Here is a 22547-nt window from a genome sequence, read left to right as displayed (position 1 = left end):
GGTAGGGATACTGTCTCAGGTAGAGGTACTATCTCGCTCGGCTATGTGTACTCGCTCTCAGGCAGGGGTACAATGTCTCATGTGTAGGGCTACTGTCTCTCTCGGGTAGGGGTACTGTATCTCTAGTGCAGGGGTAATGTATCATTCGGGCAGGGGTACTGTCTCTCTCGGGCAGGGGTACTTTCCCTCTCGGGCACGGGTACTGTCCCTCTCGGGCAGGGGTACTGTCTCTCTCGGGCAGGCGTTCTGTCCCTCTCGGGCAGGGGTACTGTCATTCCCGGGTAGGGCTACTTTCTCTCTCGTGTAGGGGTACTGTCACTCTCGTGTAGGGGTACTGTCTCTCTCGGGTATGGGTACTGTCTCTCTCGTGTAGGGATGCTGTCACTCTCGGGCATGGGCTCTGTCTCTCACATGTAGATGGACTGACTCCCTCGGATAGGGGTATACTGTTGCTCTCTGGTAGTGGTACTGTTTCTCGGGTGGGTTACTGTCTCTCGGGTGGGGTACTGTCCATCTCGGGTAGGGTTACTGTCTCCCTCAGGCAGTTGCACTGTCCCTCACGTGTAGTGGTACTGTCTCTCGGGTGAGGTACTGTCCCTCTCGGGTAGGAGTACTATCTCTCTCGAGTAGGGGTACTGTCTCTCTTGGTTAGACGTACTGTCCCTCACGGGTAGGGGCACTGTCTCTCTCCTCTAGGGAGTACTGCCCCTCTTGGGTAGGGTGTACTGCCCCTCTCGGGGAGGGGATACGGCCCCTCTCGTGTAGGGTCACTGCCCCTCTCGGGTAGGGGCACTGCCCCTCTCGGGTATGCGTACTGTCCCTCACGAGTAAGGGTACTGTCTCTCTCGGGTAGGGATACTGTCTCTTGGCTAGACGTACTGTCCCTCTCGGGTAGGGTGCACTGTCTCTCTCCTCTAGCTCTCGGGTAGGGGTACTTTCTCTCTCGGCTAGACGCACTGTCTCTCTCGGGTAGGGTTACTGCCTCCCTCGGGTATGGGTACGGTATCTCTAGGGCAGGGGTAATGTATCTCTCGGGCAGGGGTACTGTCTCTCTCGGGCATGGGTATTGTTTCTCTCGGGCAGGGGTGCTGTCTCTCTCGGGCAGGGGTACTGTCTCTCTCGGGCAGGAGTACTGTCTCCCTCGGGCAGGAGTACTGTCTCTCTCGGGCAGGTGTTCTGTCCCTCTCGGGGAGGGGTACTGTCATTTTCGGGTAGGGCTACTGTAGGTCTCGTGTAGGTGTACTGTCTCTCTCGGGTATGGGTACTGTCTCTCTCGGGTAGGGGTGCTGTCACTCTCAGGCATGGGCTCTGTCTCTCACAGGTAGACGGACTGACTCCCTCGGATAGGGGTACTGTTGCTCTCCGGTAGTGGTACTGTCGCTCGGGTGGGGTACTCTCTCTCGGGTGAGGTACAGTCCCTCTCGGGTAGGGGTACTATCTCTCTCTCTGGAGGGGTACTGTTTCTCTCGGGTGGGGTACTGTCACTCTCGGGTAGGGGCACTGTCTCTCTCGGGTAGGGGCACTGTCTCTCTCGGGTAGGTGCACTGTCTCTCTCGGGGAGGGGCACTGTCTCTCTCGGGGAGGGGCACTGTCTCTCTTGGGTAGGGGCAATGTCTCTCTCGGGTAGGGGCACTGTCTCTCTCGGGTAGGGGCCTGTCACTCTCGGGTAGGTTACTGTCACTTTCGGGTAGGTTACTGTCACTCTCGGGTAGGGTACTGTCACTCTCGGGTAGGGTACTGTCACGCTCGGGTAGGGTACTGTCACTCTCGGGTAGGGTACTGTCACTCTCGGGTAGGGTACTGTCACTCTCGGGTATGTGTTCTGTCTCTCTCGGGTATGTGTTCGGTCTCTCTCGGGTATGTGTTCTGTCTCTCTCGGATAGGCGTGCTGCCTCTCTAGGTCAGTGGCACTGTCTCTCCCGGGTAGGGGCACTGTCTCTCCCGGGTAGGGGCACTGTCACTCTCGGGTAGGGGCACTGTCACTCTCGGGTAGGGGCACACTCTCTCTCTGTTAGGCGCACTGTAACTCTCAAGTAGATGTACAGTCTCTCTCGGGTATGTGCACTCGCTCTCGGGCAGGGGTACAGTGTCTCATGTGTAGCGGAACTGTCCCTCTCGGGCAGGGTAGCTGTCCCTCTCGGGCAGGGGAGATATCCCTCTCGGGCAGGGGTGCTGTTTCTCTCGGGCAGGGGTGCTGTGTCTCTCGGGCAGGGGTGCTGTTTCTCTCGGCAGGGGTACTGTCTCTCTCGGGCAGGGGTATTGTCTCTCCAGGGCAGGGTTACTATATCTCTCACGCAGGGGTACTGTTTCTCCCGGGCAGGGGTGCTGTCGCTCTTGGGCAGGTGTACTGTCTCTCTTGGGCAGGGGTACTGTCCCTCTCGGGCAGGGGTACTGTCTCTCTCGGGCAGGGGTACTGTCCCTCTCGGGCAGGGGTACTCTCATTCTCGGGTAGGGCTACTGTCTCTCTCGTGTAGGGGTATTGTCACTCTCGGCTAGGGGTACAGTCTCTCTCGGGTATGGGTACAGTCTCTCACAGGTAGAGGGACTGACTCCCTCGGATAGGGGTACTGTTGCTCTCCGGTAGTGGTACTGTCTCTCGGGTGGGGTACTGTCTCTCGCGTGGGGTACTGTCCCTCTCGGGTAGGGGTACTGTCTCTCTCGGGTCGGTTACTGTCTCTCTCTGGTAGCAGTACCGAATCTCTCGGGTAGGGGTACAGACAATCTCGGGTAGGGGTACTGTCTCTCTCGGGTAGGTTACTGTCTCTCTCGGGTAGAGGTAGTGTCTCTCTCTGGAAGGGGGTACTGTTTCTCTCAGTTGGAGTACAGTCTCTCTCGGGTAGCGTAAGCTGTCTCTCTTGGGTAGAGGTACTGTCACTCTCGGGTAGTGGTACTGTCTCTCTCTGGTAGGGGCACTGTCTCTCTCGGGTAGGGGCACTGTCTCTCTCGGGTAGGGGCACTGTCTCTCTCGGGGAGGGGCACTGTCTCTCTCGGGGAGGGGCACTGTCTCTCTTGGGTAGGGGCAATGTCTCTCTCGGGTAGGGGCACTGTCTCTCTCGGGTAGGGGCCTGCCACTCTCGGGTAGGTTACTGTCACTCTCGGGTAGGTTACTGTCACTCTCGGGTAGGGTACTGTCACTCTCGGGTAGGGTACTGTCACGCTCGGGTAGGGTACTGTCACTCTCGGGTAGGGTACTGTCACTCTCGGGTAGGGTACTGTCACTCTCGGGTATGTGTTCTGTCTCTCTCGGGTATGTGTTCGGTCTCTCTCGGGTATGTGTTCTGTCTCTCTCGGATAGGCGTGCTGCCTCTCTAGGTCAGTGGCACTGTCTCTCCCGGGTAGGGGCACTCTCTCTCTCGGTTAGGCGCACTGTAACTCTCAAGTAGGTGTACAGTCTCTCTCGGGTATGTGTACTCGCTCTCGGGCAGGGGTACAGTGTCTCATGTGTAGGGGAACTGTCCCTCTCGGGCAGGGTAGCTGTCCCTCTCGGGCAGGGGAGATATCCCTCTCGGGCAGGGGTGCTGTTTCTCTCGGGCATGGGTGCTGTGTCTCTCGGGCAGGGGTGCTGTTTCTCTCGGGCAGGGGTACTGTCTCTCTCGGGCAGGGGTATTGTCTCTCCAGGGCAGGGTTACTATATCTCTCACGCAGGGGTACTGTTTCTCTCGGGCAGGGGTGCTGTCGCTCTTGGGCAGGTGTACTGTCTCTCTTGGGCAGGGGTACTGTCCCTCTCGGGCAGGGATACTGTCTCTCTCGGGCAGGGGTACTGTCCCTCTCGGGCAGGGGTACTCTCATTCTCGTGTAGGGCTACTGTCTCTCTCGTGTAGGGGTATTGTCACTCTCGGCTAGGGGTAAAGTCTCTCTCGGGTATGGGTACTGTCTCTCACAGGTAGAGGGACTGACTCCCTCGGATAGGGGTACTGTTGCTCTCCGGTAGTGATACTGTCTCTCGGGTGGGGTACTGTCTCTCGGGTGGGGTACTGTCCCTCTCGGGTAGGGGTACTGTCTCTCTCGGGTCGGTTACTGTCTCTCTCTGGTAGCAGTACCGAATCTCTCGGGTAGGTGTACAGACAATCTCGGGTAGGGGTACTGTCTCTCTCGGGTAGGTTACTGTCTCTCTCGGGTAGAGGTAGTGTCTCTCTCTGGAAGGGGGTACTGTTTCTCTCAGGTGGAGTGCTGTCTCTCTCGGGTAGCGTAAGCTGTCTCTCTTGGGTAGAGGTACTGTCACTCTCGGGTAGGGGTACTGTCTCTCTCTTGTAGGGGCACTGTCTCTCTCTGGTAGGGGCACTGTCTCTCTCGTGTAGAGGCACTGTCTCTCTCGGGTAGAGGCGCTGTCTCTCTCGGGTAGAGGCGCTGTCTCTCTCGGGTAGAGGCGCTTTCTCTCTCGGGTAGAGGCGCTGTCTCTCTCGGGTAGAGTCGCTGCCTCTCTCGGGTAGAGGCACTGTCTCTCTCGGGTAGAGACAGCCTCTCTCTCGGGTAGAGACAGCGTCTCTCTCGGGTAGAGGCAGCGTATCTCTTGGGTAGAGGCAGCGTCTCTCTCAGGTAGGTTACTGTCACTCTCGGGTAGGGGTACTGTCTCTCTCGTGTAGGGGTACTGCCTCTCTCGGGTAGGGGTACTGTCTCTCTCGGGTAGAGGACTGTCCCTCTCGGGTAGGCGTACTGTCTCTCTCGGGTATGTGTTCTGTCACTCTCGGGTACGCATGCTTTCACTCTCGGGCAGGGGCACTGTCACTCTCGGGCAGGGGCACTGTCACTCTCGGGCAGGGGTACTGTCACTCTCAGGTATGTGTAATCGCTCTCGGGCAGAGTTACTTTCTCGTTGGCTAGTGGTTCTGTCACTCGTGTAGGGATACTGTCTCAGGTAGAGGTACTGCCTCTCTCGGGTAGGGTTACTGTCCCCCTCGGGTAGGTGGACTGTCTCTCTCGGGTAATGGCACTATCTCGGGTAAGGGTACTATCTCTCTCGGGTAAGGGTACTATCTCTCTCGGGTAATGGCACTGTCGATCTCGGGTAGGGGCACTGTCTCTCTCGGGTAGGGGCAGAGTACCTCTCGGGTAGGGGTACTGCCGCTCTCGATTAGGTGCACTGTCTCTCTCGGGTAGGGGTAATGATTCTGTCGGGTAGGGGTACTGCCGCTCTCGCGTAGGGGTAATGTATCTCTCGTGTAGGGACACTGCCTCGGGTAGAGGTACTGTCTCTCTCGGGTAGGGTTACTGTCCCCCTCGGGTAGGTGGACTGTCTCTCTCGGGTAATGGCACTGTCTCGGGTAAGGGTACCATCTCTCTCGGGTAAGGGAACTATCTCTCTCGGGTAATGGCACTGTAGCTCTCGGGTATGGGTACTGTCTCTCTCGGGTAGGGATACTGTCTCAGGGAGAGGTACTATCTCGCTCGGCTATGTGTACTCGCTCTCAGGCAGGGGTACAATGTCTCATGTGTAGGGCTACTTTCTCTCTCGGGCAGGGGAACTGTCCCACTTGTAGGGGGTTTCTCTTGCTTGCTCTGGTCTCCTGCCAGGCTTCTTGCAATAATTACCCGTGAGTGGTTCGACCCACTCGCCCCTACGGTTCTCGACCTTGAAATTAGGTGCAGGGAGCTGTAGTGCAGAAAAACTCAATAGACCAGGTCGAATAGCACGAAATGAATGCCTTTATTGAACAGTTTGCAGCATTATAAAATACATGTCATATGCACAGATTAAAGCAACTACAAGCATGCACACATCTATAAACTTAACTCTATGGAAATGGGGAACACACGGCACATCGAAAAAGGGGTAACACATTACAACTACCCTTAACCCCCTCCCCTAGGCCTAACTAAGTTTCGATTTGAGGAACTCGGGATCATGCTCACCACTTTAAGAATTGCGAAAAGGGGTTTGCAGCCTTTCGACACAGCTTTCCGTCGTCATGTGGGTTTGGAAACTTCTGGCGCAGCTTGTTTTCCTCTTGGTTCTCCTGCGATGAGGCAGCCGATACAGCCTTGTTGAGCGCTCGCCACGGATGAATCCGTTACCGACGTGACTTTAAGAACTGGATGCACATGGATGAATCCATTACCGATGTGATGTTGAGACACTGGAGTGCTGGGCCCTGGGTGTCTTCTTCTCCGGCCTGGGCCGTCGATCTTGTAAAGTCTGTGGGTTGTACAGTTAATAACAACACAGACTTCAGGAATAACAAACAAACAGGTCTTTACTATTCGAAGGTCAGGGCGAATCTGCCCAAGGAATCATGCCACAACACTTATATACCGGTGTGGGCACCGTCGGTATTACAGTATACAGAAGCCAAAAAAGTAGTGCCACACCTAAAGTAGTTCTCTTAAAGGTGAACGGTTACATACAATGGTTCTCTTAAAGGTAGACGGGTACATACACTGCAATCCTCCCTTTTTAGCTTATTACATACAGAGTCCCCATTAAACATAACATATCTTCAACTTCATATAAAACAATTTACAGACATAGTCTCGGTGGGAAACAGTTCACAGGTTCAGTCTCTGCGGGAACAGTTCACAGATTCAGTCTCTGATCTTGACTCAGTCCGAACAACATCTCTTTGGTGTAGATGGTTCACATTGCTAGCGTGACTCCTCCATATCCTTTTCTTGACGTAACAGCTTGAACTTTCGTCCTGCTGAACCAGCAGTGCTGACTTTTACAACAACTGGGTTGCCTTGATATTTTCTTACTTCCCAACTGATTTAACTCCTTTCGTAGGGTCCACGCATGATCTGGTAGAAGTGATAATATTTGCGATAGTTATCATCTTCTGCTTCTTCTTTTTCTTTTCTGCTTTTTTGGAGACTCTCGGGGCTCCCTTATCAGCTGCCAGCTGTAGCGCCACCAACTCTCTATGTTCCTTCGACTTTACGTGCTTCATCCTGATTTCGGCACTTTGGGAGTTTTCATCACAAACTGGGCAGACCACATCCTCGTAATATTCAGTGTCACTCAACAGGTCATGGTAATATTCGGGTTCGTCCTGAGTTAGGCCAGCGAGAGGGCCTTCTACTTCCTCCTTACCCATCTGGACGTTAGCTGACTGTGGTTCCTTCCCTAGACATCTTTCTTGAAAAGACTTCTTCCTGCATTCATCTTCATCCCGCTCTTCCTGGGTTTCCTGCAAATCCTTCACTAATGACCTCATTTGTGATTTCAACACTTCCCCTTCCCTCGGGGATTGATTGATCGGGCTATTCAATCCTTCTACTGGAGCAGCTGTTTCAACATTCTGTTGTTCACATAGACGCGATTCAGCGTACTTTTGGCATCCCAGTAAAGTCTGTTTTGCAACCTCAGCTATTTCCCAAACTTTTGAGAGCTCCGAACTCCTTCCCGTTGCAGATTGAAGCTCGTGTTCAGATTGTTCCCATTGCAGAGTCTTTTCCCTCAGCATATGAAGGAGTTGGCTGACCGTTAACTCTTCCACGGGAACACTGTGGATCAGAGTCTTCTCCATTTCCTCCACCTTTTCCTCCAATGCTTCCACCTTCTGTTCCTCTTGTACTTTGGCTTTCAGCGCTCGGAAAAGTTGCGCCCTGATGCTCTCTAGCTCATGTTCAGGGACCGTTCTTACAGTCTCTGTGTTTCTTACAGTTTCCTTTTCTTCCACTGAAAGGATTCCCAGTAGAATCTGTTCTTCAAGTTGTTGAACCTTGGACATTGCCGCCTCATATTTGTCTTGGGTTTCCTTCAATATTTTTATGAGTTCTTGGACATCTTGTCTTTCATGTTCTGCCATGTCTTTCACCTGTAATTTCTCATCTATGGATGGAACTTCTACCGATGAGTCTGTCTTGGCCTTGAGCTCATCAAGAATTTCCTGCAGCCTTTGGACTTCTTGCTCATGTTCAACCTTTTAGTTGTTCATATGCTTCTACTGAAACTAGCTTTTCGGAGGTTGCCGAGTTAACCCCCTCCAGAATTGTAGCCTGGGCCTGTTCATACTGTTCTTTCAACTTCTCACACTCTGCTTGTAAGGAGTCGTAGAGAAGAACTGGAATAACATCCTGGCTTCCTGAAGATTCCTCTTCATTTGCTTCTTTCGCAATTTCCTGTTGGAGTTCAGCCAAGGCTGCTATGCTATCTGCCTCTCGAAGTCTCACTGCCATCAAACCTTCTTTATTCCTGCAGTCTATCTCAGCCATTTTCCGATTACTTTCATTTAACTGAGTGAGTAGTCCCTTATTCTGGGCTGAGAAATATTGCACCTTCTCATGTAAACCATAGCACTCCTTCTCTGCTCGACATAGCTGGTTACTGCTGATTTGGTTCTGTGTTTCAAGTTCCAACATCCTTTGCTTAGCTTCTTTCAGTTTTGCCCCTATAAGCTCCTCTTGCAACATGGCCACATTATTCACATCAGGTAAAGAAGCGTTTCTCTTTTCCATGTCCAAGATTTTTTTCTGCATATCTTTAAGTGCACACTGCGATTCAGCTTCTCTTAACCTTGCTTGCACTAGCTCCGTCTCCAATTGCAGAACCAAATCCTCAGTGTAGCGTGGTTTGCCTTTATGCTGTATCTCTAGATCATGCAAATATTCTAACTCCTGAACATCATAAGGGAGATGTGATCGGTAATTGGTCACGATGGCTCTATGGTCGCTCTTTGCTTGAGCTAGCTGCCTTTGCTGTCTTTCCAGGTTCTCCCATTCGGTGTCCCAGAACTTTTCCATTGTTTTCATCTCTTGTACGAGACGGTAACTCAACTGTTCTAATTGTTGTCGTACTTTGAAATAAGTTTGAGTCCGAGTTCGGTGTTCTTCCGTCGTGGATAAGTCCTTAACTTGAACAGGCTCAGAATTCTCTGTCAAACTGGAGTTCTGCTCTGAAGCTTTATTCTTCTCGGTAGCATAAGCCTTTATGCATGTCTTCGTTTTCTCCACCATAGTCGGCAAGTTCATTTTAGCCTTGTCTTCCATATTTGAGTTGGTCTTATCGTCATCCGTTTCAGAATCTGAGCTGATAGCTTGCACCGAGTCCTCACTCATTATGGCTTTTAGATAGTGCCATTCCATGTCTATTTTCTTGATCCACTCTCGTCCTAGAAGTGGTGGTCCTTCCTCAGATAATACGTACAAGTTCATTCTTGGGTGTTCTTTACCCCTATCTCTCACCTTGACTCTTATCTTCCCCATGGGGTATACATTATGCCCCGTGTATGTCTGCAATACGAACTTGGTATTTCTTAAGGGTATGTGAGAGAATAGCCGGTGGTAGTCCCTTCGATTTATGACTGATAGAGCTGATCCAGTGTCCAACTCCATTCTTACTTGGACTCCAGCTATTTTTAGTATGACCCAGATAGTTTGTAGGTCAGTTTCCTTACTCACATTGTGAATTCTCAGACTACCCAGCTCCTGGCTGTTTGGGTCTGAGTCTGAATTCTGTTCGTCTGAACTCTTCTCAGCCACCTTGTGTACCTTGTTTTACTTTTCTTGTGGTGGCTTCCTTTGGTTGTTGGTCTTCTTCCCTGACCAGCATACCTTAGCGATGTGACCCAGTTTGCCACATTTCCTACATTCTTGGTTCTTAAACCAGCATTGATTCTGGTCGTGTGTTGTCTTCCCACAACGATAACATTTTGTTGTACTTGAGGTAATTTGGTCCACCCCGAGTGCCGCCGCCTTTAGCTGCATTTCCGCCATTCCTTTCGCTGCGGCTTCGTGCGATGCGGCTATAAGGACAGCCCTGTCAAGTATGAGGTCGTTCTCTTCGAGTAGTCGCTTATGTGTCCCTTCCTTGGACAATCCGCATACGAACTTGTCTCGCCTTGCCTCTGTCAGATTCCCTCCGAACTGGCAGCATTTCGCTAGCCTATGCAGTTCGACCAAATATTCCGCGTTGCTTTCGTCTTTCCGTTGCGTTCTTGCATAGAATTTGAATCGTTCAGCCAACATCAACGGTGTGGGGTTCAAGTGGTCCTTCGGAACAGCCACAATCCCTTCGAAAGTCTGATCCGCCAGTTTACCTGGTGCTAGTAGATGCTTCAAGAGCCCGTATGTCTTTGCGCCCATCGAGTTTAGCAATGTTATCGCTTTGTCGTCTTCCTCTATTTTGTTGGCTTCACAATAGATCTCGATGCGTTCCACGTACGTGGCCCAGTCTTCTATCTCAGAATTAAAATCGTTAATATTCCCTCGCTTAGGCATCTTCCTTTCCTTGGGAGCAGCACAAGTATTTCTTTAAATTCTTATTTATTATTTATTTATTTCTAAGATGGCGGTTTTTCCCGCGAAAATGGCGGTTTCCCGCTCTTTCCTTCTCTCCCCGCCCCTTCAATGGCGGTCTCCCACGTCTGTTGTCTTCTCTGCCTAATGGCGGCTTCCCGCGTTTCTTCCCTGGTGGGAGGGGTACGCTTTCCCCACAGCGGACAGGTTCAGCCGCTGGGCTGGCTTCCGCACAGCTCCCCTTACTCGGCTCTGTCTTTCTCTCCCGCTCGCACGGCTCTACCGGCGCTGGGTACCCCATTCACGGAGAACAGTTCAGCCACTGGACTGGCTCTCGCGCAGTCTCTCTCCCCTTGCTCGGCTCTGTCTCTCTCTCCCCCACGTCCGGCGCTGGGTACCCCGTTGGTGGAGAACAGTTCATCCGCTGGACTGGCTCTCGCACAGCCTCCTTTGGTCGGCTCTGCCTCTCCCACACGCCCGGCTCCCGTTCGCCTCCCAGCCCTCATGCAGTCCGGTGCTTCCCTCCCCGGCTGCGGCTGAGTTTCTCTCTTCCCACGCCTGCTCCCGGTCTCAGCACTTCGTGGCTTCGGTCGCTGCCCGGCTTTTCCCGCCGATCGCGGTCCGGCTATCTCACGACGCCGTTGGACCCGCTTTCCTGACCAGCTCTGCTCCCCCTCGACCGTGGTCGAGTGCACAGCCCTTATCCTCCGGATTTCGTTACACTTTTCCCTACTCACAGTCTCCGCGGCCGCCTTGTTTCCTGCTGATCGGCTCACTCTGCACCATGGTAGAAGGGTAGTCAGTGCCTGTTGCTGATGGAAGCTTTTGTTGCTAAAGTCTTCCTCCTTTCTATTGCTGCAGCCTCGTGTTTTCTTCCAGCAGAACGACGAGGGCGGTTGCCTCTCTTCGACGCTCTTTAGTTGCTTTGGTAGTCTTGCCGCAGGGTACAATCGGACTCGTCGCCACTGTAAAGTCTGTGGGTTGTACAGTTAATAACGACACAGACTTCAGGAATAACAAACAAACAGGTCTTTACTATTCGGAGGTCAGGGCGAATCTGCCCAAGGAATCATGCCACAACACTTATATACCGGTGTGGTCACCGTCGGTATTACAGTATACAGAAGCCAAACAAGTAGTGCCACACCTAAAGTAGTTCTCTTAAAGGTGAACGGTTACATACAATAGTTCTCTTAAAGGTAGACGGGTACATACACTACAGATCTCCCGATGGTCTTCCTCGGGGCGGGACGCTGGTCCCAAAAAGCTTTCTTTATACTGTCATAATGTCCTTCTGATTTGAAGGAAGAGCTGGAGTACAGGGTGTCTTCTTCTTCGGCCTGGGTCGTCGATGATCTCCCGACAAAAGTACGCGGGCCACCCTCGTCATCCTCCCGTCATGGCTGGGCCTTGCCTACCCGAACACCGAACACGTTCCGAACCGAAATGCTGCTCGGTTCCGATGGAGTCTGTCCCGAAGCGTACCGATGGAGAACTCGAAGAAGTACCGTAGAAGTTCCGAAGCTACTCCCAAACGTTGAGCGTACTTCTGAAGCATACAAAAAGTGAAGCGTACTGATGGACTTTTTCAATCCACTGTTATACCTTTTTGGAACATTCTTATCTCCCGCCAAATCATAGTCCTGTCTTTGTAATAATTTTGGCGGGCAGAACTCTCTGCAGGGGTGTTTTGTCTTCATAACGGGAGTCGGTGATAGCTTAACTGGCCTTCCTGGGCCAATAATGTCTTTGCTTTGTCACCGTAACTCGGCTTGTATATTGATCGGTCTGGAGATTGCCCTTGATGGCTGTTAAACGGCTTCTCTTTGTACAGTAAATGGGTTAAAGCGTTCGTTCAATTGTCCACCCAATTCTTGATGGGCCTCATCCTGCTACCCAAATCTGTCCTGTACTTATAATCTAATCAATATGTATACTCAGTTCCATGAGTTTCGGTTTCCCGAAACTGGTTTTCGCGGGCTTTAATGTCCTTAGTCCACAAGCCTGTCTGGCTTGCAGTAACAGAAATTCAAATGGTCCCAGAAGCTGGTCACGAGGTCTGGCGGCCATTTTGTGTGCCCTTTTATCAAAGGTTTCTCTGTACAAGCTTCTTTTGGTCAATAAAGCTGTTTTATTAACCCTAATTTCTTGCGTGATTACTTATGAAAATTTCGCGAATCTTACACTCTCAGGCAGGGGTGCTATCTCTCTCCGGTAGGGGTACTGTCACTCTTGGGTAGTGACACTGTCTCTCTCGGGTAGGGGTACTGTCACTCTCGGGTAGGGGTACTGTCTCTCTCGGGTAGGTTACTGTCTCTCTCGGGCAGGGGTGCTGCCTCTCTCAGGCAGGGGTGCTGTCTCTCTCGGGCAGAGGTGCTGTCTCTCTCGGGCAGGAGTACTGTCGCTCTCGGGCAGGTGTTCTGTCATTCTCGGGTAGGGGTACTGTCTCTCTCGTGTAGGTGTACTGTCACTCTCAAGCATGGGCACTGTCTCTCACAGGTAGACGGACTGACTCCCTCGGATAGGGGTACTGTTGCTCTCCGGTTGTGGTACTCTCTCTCGGGTGAGGTACAGTCCCTCTCGGGTAGGGGTACTATCTCTCTCGGATCGTGGTACTGTCTCTCACGGGTAGGGGTACTGTCACTCTCGGGTAGGGGTACTGTCTCTCTCGGGTAGTGTACTGTCTCTCTCGGGTAGGGGTACTGTCTCTCTCGTGTAGGGGTACTTTCTCGGGTAGGTTACTGTCTCTCTCAGGGAGAGGTAGTGTCTCTCTCTGGAGGGGTACTGTTTCTCTCGGGTGGGGTACTGTCACTCTCGGGTAGGGGCACTGTCACTCTCGGGTAGAGGTACTGTCATTCTCGGGTAGAGGTACTGTCCCTCTCGGGTAGGGGCACTGTCTCTCTCGGGTAGGGGCACTGTCTCTCTCGGGTAGCGGCACTGTCTCTCTCGGGGAGGGGCACTGTCTCTCTCGGGGAGGGGCACTCTCTCTCTCGGGTAGGGGCACTGTCTCTCTCGGGTAGCGGCACTGTCTCTCTCGGGGAGGGGCACTGTCTCTCTCGGGGAGGGGCACTGTCTCTCTCGGGGAGGGGCAATGTCTCTCTCGGGTAGGGGCCTGTCACTCTCAGGTAGGTTACTGTCACTCTCGGGTAGGGTACTGTCACTCTCGGGTAGGGTACTGTCACTCTCGGGTAGAGTACTGTCACTCTCGGGGAGGGGAACTGTCACTCTGTTGTAGGGTACTGTCTCTCTCGGGCAGGTGTTCTGTCCCTCTCGGGTAGGGGTACTGTCTCTCTCGGGTAGGGGCACTGTCTCTCTCGGGTAGGGGCCTGTCACTCTTGGGTAGGTTACTCTCACTCTCGGGTAGGTTACTGTCACTCTCGGGTAGGTTACTGTCACTCTCGGGTAGGGTACTGTCACTCTCGGGTAGGGTACTGTCACTCTCGGGTAGGGATACTGTCACTCTCGTGTAGGGTACTGTCACTCTCGTGTAGGGTACTGTCACTCTCGGGTAGGGTACTGTCACTCTCGGGTAGGGGCCTGTCACTCTCGGGTAGGGTACTGTCACTCTCGGGTAGGGTACTGTCACTCTCGGGTAGGGGCCTGTCACTCTCGCGTAGGTTACTGTCACTCTCGGGTAGGGGTACTGTCACTCTCGGGTAGGGTACTGTCACTCTCGGGTAGGGTACTGTCACTCTCGGGTAGGTTACTTTCTCTCTCGGGTAGGGTACTGTCACTCTCGGGTAGGGTACAGTCACTCTCGGGTAGGGTACTGTCACTCTCGGGTAGGGTACTGTCACTCTCGGGTAGGGTTACTGTCTATCTCGGGTAGGGTACTGTCTCTCTCGGGTATGTGTTCTGTCTCTCTCGGGTATGTGTTCTGTCTCTCTCGGATAGGCGTGCTGTCTCTCTCGGGCAGGGGCGTTTTCTCTCTCGTGCAGGGACACTGTCTCTCTCGGGCAGGGGAACTGTCACTCTCGGATAGGGGCACTGCCTCTGTAGGTCAGTGGCACTGTCTCTCCCGGGTAGGGGCACTGTCTCTCCCGGGTAGGGGCACTGTCACTCTCGGGTAGAGGCACTGTCACTCTCAGGTAGGGGCACTCTCTCTCTCGGTTAGGCGCACTGTAACTCTCGAGTAGGTGTACTGTCTCTCTCGGGTATGTGTACTCGCTCTCGGGCAGGGGTACAGTGTCTCATGTGTAGGGGAACTGTCCCACTCGGGCAGGGTAGCTGTCCCTCTCTCTCGGGCAGGGGTGCTGTCCCTCTCGGGCAGGGGTGCTGTGCCTCTCGGGCAGGGGTGCTGTTTCTCTCGGGCAGGGGTGCTGTCTCTCTCGGGCAGGGGTACTGTCTCTCTTGGGCAGGGGCATTGTCTCTCTAGGGCAAGGTTACTATATCTCTCACGCAGGGGTACTGTTTCTCTCGGGCAGGGGTGCTGTCGCTCTCGGGCAGGTGTACTGTCTCTCTCAGGCAGGGGTACTGTCCCTCTCGGGCAGGGGTACTGTCTCTCTCGGGCAGGGGTACTGTCTCTCTCGGGCAGGGGTACTGTCTCTCTCGGGCAGGGGTACTGTCTCTCTCGGGCAGGGGTGCTGTCGCTGTTGGGCAGGGGTACTGTCTCTCTCGGGCAGGGGTACTGTCCCTCTCGAGCAGGGGTACTGTCTCTCTCGGGCAGGGGTACTGTCTCTCTCGGGCAGGGGTACAGTCTCTCTCGGGCAGGGGTACTGTCTCTCTCGGGCAGGGGTGCTCTCGCTCTCGGGCAGGGGTACTCTCATTCTCGGCTAGGGGTACTGCCTCTCTCGGGTATGGGTACTGTCTCTCTCGGGTAGCGTAAGCTGTCTCTCTTGTTTAGAGGTACTGTCACTCTCGGGTAGGGGTACTGTCTCTCTCTGGTAGGGGCACTGTCTCTCTCGGGTAGAGGCACTGTCTCTCTCGTGTAGAGGCACTGTCTCTCTCGGGTAGAGGCACTGTCTCTCTCGGGTAGAGGAGCTGTCTCTCTCGGGTAGAGGCACTGTCTCTCTCGGGTAGAGGCACTGTCTCTCGTAGAGGCACTGTCTCTCTCGGGTAGAGGCACTGTCTCTCTCGGGTACAGACAGCGTCTCTCTCGGGTAGAGGCAGCATCTCTCTCGGGTAGAGGCAGCGTCTCTCTCGGGTAGAGGCAGCGTCTCTCTCTGGTAGGTTACTGTCACTCTCGGGTAGAGGCAGCATCTCTCTCGGGTAGAGGCAGCGTCTCTCTCGGGTAGAGGCAGCGTCTCTCTCTGGTAGGTTACTTTCACTCTCGGGCAGGGGTACTGTCACTCTCGGGCAGGGGTACTGTCACTCTCGGGCAGGGGTACTGTCACTCTCAGGTATGTGTAATCGCTCTCGGGCAGAGGTACTTTCTCTCTAGGGTAGTGGTTCTGTCACTCCTGTAGGGGATCTGCCTCTCTCGTGTAGTGGTCCTGTATCTCTCGGGCAGGGGCACTGTCCCTCTCGGGTAGGGGCACTGCCTCTCTCGGGTAGGGGCAGAGTACCTCTCGGGTAGGGGTACTGCCGCTCTCGAGTAGGTGTACTGTCTCTCTCGGGTAGGGGTACTGATTCTGTTGGGTATGGGTACTGCCGCTCTCGGGTAGGGGTACTGTATCTCTCGTGTAGGGATACTGTCTCGGGTAGAGGTACTGTCTCTCTCGGGTAGGGTTACTGTCCCCCTCGGGTAGGTGGACTTTATCTCTCGTGTAGGGATACTGTCTCGGGTAAGGGTACTATCTGTCTCGGGTAAGGGTACTATCTCTCTCGGGTAATGGCACTGTAGCACTCGGGTATGGGTACTGTCTCTCTCGGGTAGGGATACTGTCTCAGGTAGAGGTACTATCTCGCTCGGCTATGTGTACTCGCTCTCAGGCAGGGGTACAATGTCTCATGTGTAGGGCTACTGTCTCTCTCGGGCAGGGGATCTGTCCCTCTTGTAGGGGGTTTCTCTTGCTTGCTCTGGTCTCCTGCCAGGCTTCTTGCAATAATTACCCGTGAGTGGTTCGACCCACTCGCCCCTACGGTTCTCGACCTTGGAATTAGGTGCAGGGAGCTGTAGTGCAGAAAAACTCAATAGACCAGGTCGAATAGCACGAAATGAATGCCTTTATTGAACAGTTTGCAGCATTATAAAATACATGTCATATGCACAGATTAAAGCAACTGCAAGCATGCACACATCTATAAACTTAACTCTATGGAAATGGGGAACACACGGCACATCGAAAAAGGGGTAACACATTACAACTACCCTTAACCCCCTCCCCTAGGCCTAACTAAGTTTCGATTTGAGGAACTCGTGATCATGCTCACCACTTTAAGAATTGCGAAAAGGGGTTTGCAGCCTTTCGACCCAGCTTTCCGTCGTCATGTGGGTTTGGAAACTCCTGGCACAGCTTGTTTTCCTCTTGGTTCTCCTGCGATGAGGCAGCCGATACAGCCTTGGTGAGCGCTCGCCACGGATGAATCCGTTACCGACGTGACTTTAAGAACTGGATGCACATGGATGAATCCATTACCGATGTGATGTTGAGACACTGGAGTGCTGGGCCCTGAGTGTCTTCTTCTCCGGCCTGGGTCGTCGATCTCCCGATGGTCTTCCTCGGGGCGGGACGCTGGTCCCAAAAAGCTTTCTTTATACAGTCATAATGTCCTTCTGATTTGAAGGAAGAGCTGGAGTATAGGGTGTCTTCTTCTTCGGCCTGGGTCGTCGATGATCTCCCGACAAAAGTACCCAGGCCACCCTCGTCGTCTTCCCGTCGTGGCCGGGCCTTGCCTGCCCGAACACCGAACACGTTCCGAACCGAAATGCTGCTCGGTTCCGATGGAGTCTGTCCAGAAGCGTACCGATGGAGAACTCGAAGAAGTACCGTAGAAGTTCCGAAGCTACTCCCAAGCGTTGAGCGTACTTCTGAAGCGTACAAAAAGTGAAGCGTACTGATTGACTTTTTCAATCCACTGTTATACCTTTTTGGAACATTCTTATCTCCCGCCAAATCATAGTCCTGTCTTTGTAATAATTTTGGCGGGCAGAACTCTCTGCAGGGGTGTTTTGTCTTCATAACGGGAGTCGGTGATAGCTTAACTGGCCTTCCTGGGCCAATAATGTCTTTGCTTTGTCACCGTAACTCGGCTTGTATATTGATCGGTCTGGAGATTGCCCTTGATGGCTGTTAAACGGCTTCTCTTTGTACAGTAAATGGGTTAAAGCGTTCGTTCAATTGTCCACCCAATTCTTGATGGGCCTCATCCTGCTACCCAAATCTGTCCTGTACTTATAATCTAATCAATATGTATACTCAGTTCCATGAGTTTCGGTTTCCCGAAACTGGTTTTCGCGGGCTTTAATGTCCTTAGTCCACAAGCCTGTCTGGCTTGCAGTAACAGAAATTCAAATGGTCCCAGAAGCTGGTGACGAGGTCTGGCGGCCATTTTGTGTGCCCTTTTATCAAAGGTTTCTCTGTACAAGCTTCTTTTGGTCAATAAAGCTGTTTAATTAACCCTAATTTCTTGCGTGATTACTTATGAAAATTTCGCGAATCTTACACTCTCGGGCAGGGGTGCTGTCTCTCTCGGGCAGGGCTGCTGTCTCTCACGGGCAGGGGTGCTGTCTCTCTCGGGCAGGGGTGCTGTCTCTCTCGGGCAGGGGTGCTGTCTCTCTCGGGCAGGGGTACTGTCTCTCTCGGGTAGGGGTGCTGTCTCTCTCGGGCAGGAGTACTGTCTCTCTCGGGCAGGTGTTCTGTCACTCTCAGGCATGGGCACTGTCTCTCACAGGTAGACGGACTGACTCCCTCGGATAGGGGTACTGTTGCTCTCCGGTAGTGGTACTGTCTCTCGGGTGAGGTACAGTCCCTCTCGGGTAGGGGTACTATCTCTCTCGGGTAGGGGCACTGTCTCTCTCGGGTAGGGGCACTGTCTCTCTCGGGTAGCGGCACTGTCTCTCTCGGGGAGGGGCACTGTCTCTCTCGGGGAGGGGCAATGTCTCTCTCGGGTAGGTGTACTGTCTGTCTCGGGTAGGTGTACTGTCACTCTCAGGCAGGGGTACTATCTCTCTCGGGTATGGGTACTGTCTCTCTCGGGTAGGGGTACTGTCACTCTCGGGCATGGGCACTGTCTCTCACAGGTAGACGGATTGACTCCCTCGGATAGGGGTACTGTTGCTCTCCGGTAGTGGTACTGTCTCTCTCGGGTGAGGTACAGTTACTCTCGGGTAGGGGTACTGTCTCTCTCGGGTTGGTTACTGTCTCTCTCGGGTAGCTTACTGTCTCTCTCGGGTCGGGTACTGTCACTCTCGTGTAGGGGTACTGTTTCTCTCGGGTAGGGGTACTGTCTCGTGTAGGGGTACTTTCTCGGGTAGGGTACTGTCTCTCTCGGGGAGGGGCACTGTCTCTCTCAGGGAGGGGCACTGTCTCTCTCGGGTAGGGGCAATGTCTCTCTCGGGTAGGTTACTCTCACTCTCGGGTAGGTTACTGTCACTCTCGGGTAGGTTACTCTCACTCTCGGGTAGGCTACTGTCACTCTCGGGTAGGTTACTGTCACCCTCGGGTAGGGTACTGTCACTCTCGTGTAGGGTACTGTCACTCTTGGGTAGGGTACTGTCACTCTCGGGTAGGGTACTGTCACTCTCGGGTAGGGTACTGTCACTCTCGGGTAGGGTACTGTCTCTCTCGGGTATGTGTTCTGTCTCTCTCGGGTATGTGTTCTGTCTCTCTCGGGTATGTGTTCTGTCTCTCTCGGATAGGCGTGCTGTCTCTCTCGGGCAGGGGCGGTTTCTCTCTTGGGCAGGGGCACTGTCACTCTCGTGCAGGGACACTGTCTCTCTCGGGCAGGGGAACTGTCACTCTCGGATAGGGGCACTGCCTCTCTAGGTCAGTGGCACTGTCTCTCCCGGGTAGGGGCACTGTCTCTCCCGGGTAGGGGCACTGTCACTGTCGGGTAGGGGCACTGTCACTCTCGGGTAGGGGCACTCTCTCTCTCGGTTAGGCACACTGTAACTCTCGACTGGGTGTACTGTCTCCCACGGGTATGTGTACTCGCTCTCGGGCAGGGGTACAGTGTCTCATGTGTAGGGGAACTGTCCCTCCCCAGGCAGGGGAGATGTCCCTCTCGGGCAGGGGTGCTGTTTCTCTCGGGCAGGGGTGCTGTTTCTCTCGGGCAGGGGTGCTGTGTCTCTCGGGCAGGGGTGCTGCTTCTCTCGGGCAGGGGTGCTGTTTCTCGGGTAGGGGTACTGTCTCTTTCAGGCAGGGGTATTGTCTCTCTAGGGCAGGGTTACTATATCTCTCACGCAGGGGAACTGATTCTCTCGGGCAGGGGTGCTGTCGCTCTCGGGCAGGTGTACTGTCTCTCTCGGGCAGGGGTACTGTCCCTCTCGGGCAGGGGTACTGTCTCTCTTGGGCAGGGGTACTGTCCCTCTCGGGCAGGGGTACTCTCATTCTCGAGTAGGGCTACTGTCTCTCTCGTGTAGGGGTATTGTCACTCTCGGCTAGGGGTACTGTCTCTCTCGGGTATGGGTACTGTCTCTCACAGGTAGATGAACTGACTCCCTCGGATAGGGGTACTGTTGCTCTCCGGTAGTGGTACTGTCTCTCGGGTGGGGTACTGTCTCTTGGGTGGGGTACTGTCCCTCTCGGGTAGGGGTACTGTCTCTCTCGGGTCGGTTACTGTCTCTCTCTGGTAGCGGTACCGAATCACTCGGGTAGGGGTACAGACAATCTCGGGTAGGGGTACTGTCTCTCTCGGGTAGGTTACTGTCTCTCTCGGGTAGATGTAGTGTCTCTCTCTGGAAGGGGGTACTGTTTCTCTCAGGTGGGGTACTGTCTCTCTCGGGTAGCGTATACTGTCTCTCTTGGGTAGAGGTACTGTCACTCTCGGGTAGGGGTACTGTCTCTCTCTGGTAGGGGCACTGTCTCTCTCTGGTTGGGGCACTGTCTCTCTCGTGTAGAGGCACTGTCTCTCTCGGGTAGAGGCACTGTCTCTCTCGGGTACAGACAGCATCTCTATCGGGTAGAGGCAGCATCTCTCTCGGGTAGAGGCAGCGTCTCTCTCGGGTAGAGGCAGCGTGTCTCTCGGGTAGGGGTACTGTCTCTCTCGGGTAGAGGGACTGTCCCTCTCGGGTAGGTGTACTGTCTCTCTCGGGTATGTGTTCTGTCACTCTCGGGCAGGGGCACTGTCACTCTCGGGCAGGGGCACTGTCACTCTCGGGCAGGGGTACTGTCACTCTCCGGCAGGGGTACTGTCACTCTCAGGTATGTGTAATCGTTCTCGGGCAGAGGTACTTTCTCTCTAGGGTAGTGGTTCTGTCACTCGTGTAGGGGATCTGCCTCTCTCGTGTAGTGGTCCGGTATCTCTCGGGTAGGGGCACTGTCCCTCTCGGGTAGGGGCACTGTCCCTCTCGGGTAGGGGCACTGTCCCTCTCGGGTAGTGGTCTGGTATCTCTCGGGTAGGGGCACTGTCCCTCTCGGGTAGGGGCACTGTCCCTCTCGGGTAGGGGCACTGTCTCTCTCGGGTAGGGGCAGAGTACCTCTCGGGAAGGGGTACTGCCGCTCTCGAGTAGGTGTACTGTCTCTCTCGGGTAGAGGTACTGACTCTGTCGGGTAGGGGTACTGCCGCTCTCGGGTAGGGGTACTGTATCTCTCGTGTAGGGATACTGTCTCGGGTAGAGGTACTGTCTCTCTCGGGTAGGGTTGCTGTCCCCCTCGGGTAGGTGGACAGTCTCTCTCGGGTAATGGCACTGTCTCGGGTAATGGCACTGTCTCGGGTAAGGGTACTATCTCTCTCGGGTAATGGCACTGTAGCTCTCGGGTATGGGTACTGTCTCTCTCGGATAGGGATACTGTCTCAGGTAGAGGTACTATCTCTATGTGTACTTGCTCTCAGGCAGGGGTACTGTCTCTCTCGGGCAGGGGTGCTGTCTCTCTCGGGCAGGGGTGCTGTCTCTCTCGGGCAGGGGTGCTGTCTCTCTCGGGCAGGGGTGCTGTCTCTCTCCGGTAGGGGAGCTGTCCCTCTCGGGTGGGGTACTGTCTCTCGGGTGTGGTTCTGTCCCTCTCTCCGGTAGGGGTACTATCTCTCTCGGGTAGTGGTACTCTCACTCTCGGTTAGGGGTACTGTCTCTCTCGGGTAGGTTACTGTCTCTCTCGGGTAAAGGTAGTGTCTCTCACTGGAAGGGGTTACTGTCACTCTCGGTTAGTTTACTGTCAATCTCGGGTAGCGTATACTGTCTCTCTTGGGTAGAGGTACTCTCTCTCTCTGGCAGGGGCACTGTCTCTCTCGGGTAGAGGCAGTTTCTCTCTCGGGTAGGGGTACTGTCTCTCTCTGGTAGGGGCACTGTCTCTCTCGCGTAGAGGCTGTTTCTCTCTCGGCTATGTGTGCTGTCTCTCTTGGGTAGGTTACTGTCACTCTCGGGTCGGGGTACTGTCTCGGGTAGAGGTACTGACTCTCGCGATTAGGATACTGTCACACTCGGGAAGGGGTACTGTCTCTCTTGGGTAGTGGTACTCTCACTCTCGGGTAGGGGTGCTGTCTCTCTCGGGTAGAGGGACTGTCCCTCTCGGGTAGAGGGACTGTCCCTCTCGGGTAGTTGTGCTGTCTCTCTCGGGTATGTGTTCTGTCTTTCTCGGGTAGGCGTGCTGTCTCTCTCGGGCAGCGGTGGTTTCTCTCTCGGGCAGGGGCGCTGTCATTCTCGGGCAGGGGCACTGTCTCTCTCGGGCAGGGACACTGTCTCTCTCGGGCAGGGGCACTGTCTTTCTCGGGCAGGGGCACTCTCTCTCTCGGGCAGGGGCACTGTCTCTCTCGGGCAGGGGCACTGTCTCTCTCGGGCAGGGACACTCTCTGTCTCGGGCAGGGGCACTGTCTCTCTCGGGTAGGTTACTGTCTCTCTCGGGTAGAGGTAGTGTCTATCTCTCGAAGGGGGTACTGTTTCTCTCCGGTGGGGTACTGTCACTCTCGGGTAGTGTACTGTCACTCTCGGGTAGGGGTACTGTCTCTCTCTGGTAGGGGCACTGTCTCTCTCGGGCAGGGGCACTGTCTCTCTCGGGCAGGGGCACTGTCTCTCTCAGGCAGGGGCACTCTCTCTCGGGCAGGGGCACTGTCTCTCTCGGGCAGGGGCACTGTCTCTCTCGGGCAGGGGCACTGTCTCGGGCAGGGGCACTGTCTCTCTCGGGCAGGGGCACTGTCTCTCTCGGGCAGGGGCACTGTCTCTCTCGGGCAGGGGCACTGTCTCTCTCGGGCAGGGGCACTGTCTCGGGCATGGGCACTGTCTCTCTTGGGCAGGGGCACTGTCTCTCTCGGGCAGGGGCACTGTCTCTCTTGGGCAGGGGCACTGTCTCTCGGGCAGGGGCACTGTCTCTCTTGGGCAGGGGCACTGTCACTCTCGGTTAGGG

Source organism: Somniosus microcephalus, chromosome 30, assembly GCF_052327205.1.
Source record: "Somniosus microcephalus isolate GS21.2 chromosome 30, FLI_Smic_1.0, whole genome shotgun sequence".
Taxonomy (NCBI): Eukaryota; Metazoa; Chordata; class Chondrichthyes; order Squaliformes; family Somniosidae; genus Somniosus; species Somniosus microcephalus.
This window is presented reverse-complemented; position numbering follows the sequence as displayed.